The 7,190-nt window shown below is 57.5% G+C and overlaps 1 pseudogene across 1 annotated transcript; it reads left to right on the top strand.

The window, feature by feature from the left end:
• The first annotated feature begins 4,355 nt into the window (after positions 1–4,355).
• Positions 4,356–5,259, top strand: LOC308643527 (syntaxin-3-like; annotated as a pseudogene). Its single transcript has one exon. The product of its transcript is annotated as a syntaxin-3-like (transcript).
• The last annotated feature ends 1,931 nt before the right edge of the window (positions 5,260–7,190 follow it).

Genomic DNA, 7,190 nt, shown 5'->3' with positions numbered 1-7,190 from the left:
CAGAGCCTCCAACTAGCTGGGCAGACACGCTCCGCATACAGCCAGTTCACAGCCTTTGTAAGTTTGTGTTCCTCTTAACGAGCCGCCAGCCCATTACTACAAACAACAGGCACTCAGGAAGAGGCCGGCCCCTAACAGGAGAGTCGGGGAGAGAGCAGGGGAGAGGTGCGTGTTGGGCACGGTCAGCAGACCCGGGCAGCGGGGCGATGGGGTGCTCTGCCCGCTGCAGGAGCCCTGGCCCCGGGGAGGACGGGCTGCAGCCAGCACGGGAGGCTGGCCACACCAGGCTGTGGGTGTCAGAGCTTCTGGGGCCAAATGGAGCCCACACCAGCCACCAGCAGCAGGGAGCCCGTGCGTGGGCCTGACTCATCCTGCACGGTGTCCCCAAGGCCCCGAAGCATCTTCCCATGACGGGGCTCCCTGTGCCACACAGACAGACCTGGCACCCATGTGCCTCTGTGTCGATGTCATCGAAGGCATTGCAGCCTCAACAGGTCCTCTCCACGCACTGCTTTCCGTTGTCCGGCAGGTGCCCACTGCCCATCCCTGACCGAGGGTCATCGACCACAGACCGCCGGTCAGCCCACTCGGCAAGTTCAGATCTATGTGCAGACACTGCCCCGTTGGGGGTGGACACGGAGCACTGCAGCCACGGCCAGAGGTCACTCTGTGCTCATGCTGAGGTTGCATCCTGGACATAGGACACGTGAGAGTTGAAGAGCGTCTAGAAATGAACAGCCCTCACCAGAGACGGAGCAGAGCCACCTCTCCCGGGACCCTGCAAGCCGCAGCCTGTGAGGAAGCCCCTGGCCACAGCGCTGGGCCAGCGGAAGGCCACTGAGTGACAGACTCCATGACTCCCCGTGGGGCCTGCTCCTGCACCGCGGGCTGTGGACGTCTGAAGCCCCACCCAGCAGCCCCACCTTCCCCGAGATCCCAGGCCCTCAGCTCAGCGTCAGAGCACGGCTGCTCCCCGGAGCCCGGCCCGGCCCAGGGCTTCCCTCTGCCCACGCCTGTCGCCCAGTTTCCCTCTGGGTCCCGTCTTCCTTCCCCACCCCCAGATCCTGCCTCCACCCCTAGATCTCTCACCCTCCCCGACTGCCCCCCATCCTCGGCAGCCGGGCCCTGCCGGGTTCCCCGTGGTCTGCTGAAGCCGCCTCCTGACTCTGCCCCTGCCCCTGTCCCCCTGGCCCACGCCCTCAGCCACAGCCCCTCCTCAGAGGCTGGTCTGATGTCACTTCCACCCCCGGGCTCCCCCTCCTGTAGGTGTGCCCGGCCTCTCTGAACCTCAGCCCTCTGCCTGCTTCCCCTCGCCTGTGCCTGAGCCCGCTCCCCTGGGGACACACCGAATCACACCTTCTCTCAGGGCTGTGCTGTGCCAGCAGCATCATCCCGTCCCTCGGGGACACACACTGACCCCTGGCGTCCTGCTCAGGTGTGGCCGCCTCAGCCTCCGGCCGGCATTGCCCACGGCTGAACCCCGGGGCAGACCTCGCTCATGGCTGGGGCCTGTGGGCTCCTCACGCCTCTCACGGCCGGAGCAGTGTCAGGCAGGACTCGTCCCTGGGTCCTCCCGGTCTGCACAGGGCAGAAGGTCCACTAACGTCCCCTGAATGTGGGGAACATCCCTTTCCCGCGCCCAGCACTGGATTCCCACCTTGGTTTTATTTTCATCTCTTTTCCAAGGATCTAGGCAGCTTGGATCAGGATTCACAGAGATGGATTTCCTGGGACTCTGGGTTGGTTAGAAGAACCAGAGGCTTCAAACGAAGGATTCGTCCTCCCAGTCACCAGTATCTACTCAGCTTTAAGCGCCAGGAAAGGGTTCCGCCCACGAAGGTCAGAGTTTCCACATCAGCCTTCTCAGGAAGCCCAGAATCTGCTGATTGCTGCAGTGGCGTGGATAAAAGTAAGATCCACCCACACGTGTGTGTGCCTCAGAGGAAGATTGTGGCCAAAGCAGCCTTCGCCCCCTCTTTGAAAAGGAGCCTCCAAGCAGGCACTGTGGCACACGCCTGAAATCCCAACAGTTCAGGAGGCTGAGGCAGGAGGATGAGGAATTCAAGGCCAGCCTTCACAACTTAGTGAAGCCCTAAGCAACTTAGTGAGACTGCATCGAAATTAAAAAATAAAAGGCCGGGATGTGGCTTAATGGTTAGTGACCCTGGGCTCAATCCCAGCACCAAATACATGAAAAGAGAGACCTGCCCCAAAAGGCAAGTCCCGTCTCCCCCCATCTCCTCACCCTCCCCAGGGCTGATCAAGATCCTCTCACAGAAGGCGTCTCCCTGGATTCCCACTTGGCATGGCGGTCAAGGAAGGCCGTTCCACTGGGCGGAGGCTGAGCAGCTCCCCTAGCGTCGAGTTCTGGGAGGTCAGGTACCCCACGGGCCTCCGATTCCTCAGCAATCATAAGGAGACGCGGACTGGCCATTGGGCTTCCCAGCCCCAGGCCTGGAATTGGACGCACTGCCCCCAGGAAAGGATGGAGCACAGCATTGGCTCCCAGCTGCTGGTCTTAGAGGAGCCCTAAGAAAGCAGGCCCAGGGGAGGCCCAGGCCTGAGCGCAGGGGGCAGCCCAGCCTCTCAGGCCCGGCCCCCTCCCACACACCCCGAGCAGGCCTGAGTGAGAGGCCGGCTCCGCCTCGCCCCCGAGCCTTCTGCTCTCCGCACTGAGGCTCCTCCTTGAGCAACCTCTACCTGAAGCCTGCCCTGGGCAGTGGGCTGTGCCACTGTGAGCCCACCTGGGCCATGCTTGGAGGAGGTCTGGTGACGGGCCAGGAGACCCCTCCAAGGAGGAAGGTCTGGGCAAGACCAGCCCAAGATGGGAGAGCCTCCCGATGACGGAGCAGCCCCGACAGGCACCTGGGCGCCAGCAGTGCCCAGGAGTGGCTGCCTCAGGAGGACTGGACATGGTGTTATGTACTGGCCGTCTGCGTGGTGCAGCAGGTGTGTCTGGACACAGTGGCCCTGGAGCTGGGAAGCCCAATGTCAAGTCAGTGTCTCTTGATGGCTTCTGAGGAATCGGCCACTGAGTTACCTGAACTGCCCAGGTCCCAGAAGGACTCAAGGCTGGTTCGCGACCTGGGGGCTCACACAGCAGCGAGTCGTGGTGCCATGGAGGAGGCCGGATGTCGTTCTGGCTCAGACGCCTCACTCTAGAACAGTCTGTGGGCATGAGTACATTTTTGTTACTGTAACAGAATATCTGAGGCAGGATAACTTTATAGAGAACAGAGGCTTGTCTAGCTCTCAGTCTTGGAGGCTGAAAGTGCAGGAGAGCCTCTGGTGAGAGCCCCTGGGTGCGAGCACACGGAGGAGAGAGATCACACTATCAGACAGGAAGCCAGGGAGCACTGAGGGTCAGATTGCTGTCACCACAAGTCACTCTCCTGAGAGCCACGAGGCTCTCCGTGTCCCTTTCCTGCTGAGGAGTGTCATTCTGGCTGTCCACGTCTGCCGTCCTCCCCCTAGTACTCACTGCTTCCTGCAGGCTGCTCTCTGGCCCGCCTCCTCCAGGCAGATGCTCACCTTTCCGCTCTGCAAATGGCACAGAAGGGCCGGAGGGCCAAAGCCCAGGGCTGCGGGGTCTCCCAGGGGTCCTGCTCCTGGGGGTCTTTCTTCAGCCTGCCTCTCGGCCAAACCCTGCCCCTTCCCCCTCATCCCATGGTCCCGGGATCTCGCCTTCTCCCCAGGAGGGATGTGGCTGCAAGGAAGGAAACGGCAGGTGCGGAGGCGTCAGCAGCAGACGGACACGTAAAGACGGGCTGAGTCTCTGCACGCCTGCAACGGCCAACACAGACACTAAGTTAGACACCAGGCGGGCAAGTGTCAATCTGTGACCCAGCGGCTCCGGAGGCTGGGGCAGGAGGATCCCAAGTTCAAAGCCAGCTTCGGCAATAGCATGGTGCTAAGCAACTCAGTGAGACAGACCTTGTCTCTAAATACAAGACAGAGTAGGGCTGGGGGAGTGGCTCAGTGGTTAAGTGCCCCTGGAACCAAAATAAATAAATAAATCCATTCACAATAGCATCAAAAAAGACAGAATACATAGGGATAAATCTATCAGAAGGAACGTAAAACTTACACGCTGAACACTACGTGACATTGCTGAGATGAACTTAAGAAGGTCTGTTAGGGCGCCGGCCAGGAGCCGGGTTCTCAGCGCTCGGAGGAGGCGAGGGGCGGGGGGTGGAGGAGGCGGCGCGGCAGAGCCTCGAGCCTCAGTGGCCTGGGATGCTCCTCCTAACGAGGCCCGCTGCCCGCCCCACCTGGAGCTCCCTGGCCCCGCAGGGACTGGCCGCCACTTCCAGTGGTTCCACGCGTTACCTGCCTCCGGGCACCTGGACCCCAGGATGAAGGACCGGCCAGAGCACTGAAGGCGAAGCGGCTGACCCAGGACGATGAGGCCCAGGAGGTGGAGGTCGCGGTTGTCGACACAGCTTTCACGGCTGGATTCTTTCTGAGATCAAGGAGACTTGGCTCAACCTTGGCAAGATCTCAGAGCACGTGGAGGAAGCCAAGAGACTCTAGAGTATCATCCTCTCTGCACCAATTCCAGAGCCAAACACCAAGGATGACTTTGAGCAGCTCACAATGGAGATCAAGAAAAGGGCCAACAGTGTCCGGAACAAACTGAAGAGCTGGAGAGGCACAGTGAAGAGGTGAGGTCCGCTCATCAGCAGACCTTCTCTCTCGGAAGTCTGTGGAGGCGATGACCAGGTACAGTGAGGCTCAGGGGGACTTCGTGAACACAGCAAAGGGCGAACCCAGGCAGCTGGAGATTACTGGCAACAAGACAACGAAGAGGAGCGGGAGGAGATGCTGCCGAGTGGCCACCTGCCATCTCACTTCTGGGATCATCGACTCCCAGATTTCCAGGCAAGCCCTCAGGGAGACCAAGGGTGGGCATAAGGACATGGGGAGGCTGGAGAGCAGCATTAAAGAACTGCCTGACACGTGTATGGACAGTGCCAGGCTGGTGGAGGACCAGGGCCAGATGTTAGATGACCTAGAGCTGGACGTCATGCACACAGTGGACCGTGTGAGAAGGCACGAGACGAAACTACAAGAGCTGTGAACTACCAGGGTCGGGCCCGGGAGAAATCGGTGGTCATCACTGATGGTGGTCGTGCTGCCTCGGTCACTGGACTTCCCGTTGGGCTGCGTGAGTGGCCTGCGGGACTGCTGCACCAAGATCACCTGATCTCACTCCAGCCTCGCGGGACCACCTTTGTCTCAGATGGGAATGGAGTCTGAATGGCCTTCCTGAGACTGACCCACAGTCAGTCCAGCCCTGGAGGAATCTACCTGCCTGATGAACCCCGAGTTCTCCTCAAAACCAACTCCTGCCCCAGCAACTGAAGTGCCTTTCCTCCTGGGCCCCAGGACTGACCCAGCTTTTTCCCTCCTGGCTGTGCCCGATTAAGCCTTGCACCTTGGAAATCCCCTGAGAGACAGTCCCAAGTGCTGCATCTTCTACCCCACGGAGGATTCTCCCAGAAATGACAGGCATTTTTCTAGGGGAGTATCTTTAACAAAGCAGAAGGATTCTCCTAGATTTGGCAACAGGAGGGTTAGATGGGAGACTCTGCGTGGCAGGATGCCAGTCCTGTCGGTCCTGAAAACCTGAGTGGTTGGCCGATGCCATTTGGGTCCCAAAGGTTGACTTGCTTGAAATTCAACTTCAAATTAAGCTTTTAATAAGATCCACCTGGGGGCCAATTTGGTCTTTCTCTAGGTTGTGTTCTCACGTTACTCAAAGAGGGACCAGGATGACAGTCTTCTGAGGTGGCCATTTTCAAAGGCTGAGGATTTGGAATATTTGTTTCCCTATGAGTTTGGGAAATGGCTTTTCACCTTTGGAGTGACTCTTTGTGAAGCCAAAATCAACCAGGGATTTAAAATTGGGCTGGGGACCAGGTGCTAGAGTCTCAGACTCTGAAAAGGTCTCGTGAGGCTGAGTGTTCAGTCACTCATGTGTTCAGGTGCATTTTTAAAAGTGTGTATGTGAGGTGCATGTACATATATGTGTCTGTTTCTCAGGAAATAGGAAACTAGAAAAGGAAGATACTATGACCTCAAAAATTTAAAAAAATAAAAACTTTTTTTGAGCTAGACTAAAAATTAGGTAAGTTGCATTTTTTTTACCTACAAATGAATCATGGTAGAAATATGATCCTCTTATGTCATCAACAAAGTTGTTTTCTAGAAGAAACCTTGGAGAATCAAATGAGATATTCAGACTGAGGACGGAGCTGGTTTCCGGTTTCTGTGCAGCAGGTAGAGTGGATCCTGACACCTTTCCCTACCGGCTGCCTCCGCTAGGCTCCCCTGGGACATCCCACAGCAACCCACGTGACCTGGGGATGTCCTGCCGTGGGCTGGGTGAGTTGGGAGAGGCCTGGGACTACCTGCCACTGGGTGAAGGAGCTTGACAGGCCCTTAGTTCCCCATTTCTTGGCACAGAGGAAGCAGCATCCAGGAAATCTTCGTGTAGTGGCTGCCAAGCCGTGGGTAGCCTTAGATCCCTGCCAGTCTCCCTGACTTGGGTGTTGCTGTGTCTCATCTTTGACTGTAACGCTCTCTAAGGCAGAGAGAGCACCTGACCCAGGCCTGCCCACTAGCTCCTGTGCAAAGGCTCCTCGGCTCTCACTACCCAGCATCAGACAGAGCCTCAGGGACGCCCTCTCCCCATGGCTGTGATGGGAGAAGTCAGGCTGCAATCGCAGGCCTTCACCATCAGCCGAGACGAAGGCCTGGGGGTTAATGTTTGGAGTGCAACACATGAAGGGTCTTTGTATTTTTTTTAAATGTACATTTGATTATTTTATTGCTGATTTAAAAATAAATGACTTTCTAATGATTGAAAAAAATAAAGAAGAAGGTCTAGGTAATAGGAGGTGTCCCGTGGTAATGGGTTGAGAGACTTGACCTGGTTTCAATGACAGTGGTCCCCTGACTGCCCTACAGGTTCAACGTGATCCCTCCGGAGCCCCAGCTGACGTCTCTGCAGAAGCTGAGAAGCTGGTTCTGAGACTCATATGCAACAGCCAGGGACCAGAACAGCCAAAATAATCTGGAAAAGAAGAGAACTGGAGGCGGCAAGGTGGCTTTGAACAGTGGGAGGCTGCCCTCTCAGTCCGGAGGCCACAAGCTGCAAATGGAGGCACTGGCTGGGCTCCCTCTGG

Source organism: Spermophilus citellus (genome assembly GCF_964194105.1).
Source record: "Spermophilus citellus genome assembly, chromosome: 3".
In the NCBI taxonomy this organism is placed as follows: Eukaryota; Metazoa; Chordata; class Mammalia; order Rodentia; family Sciuridae; genus Spermophilus; species Spermophilus citellus.
This window is presented reverse-complemented; position numbering and strand designations above follow the sequence as displayed.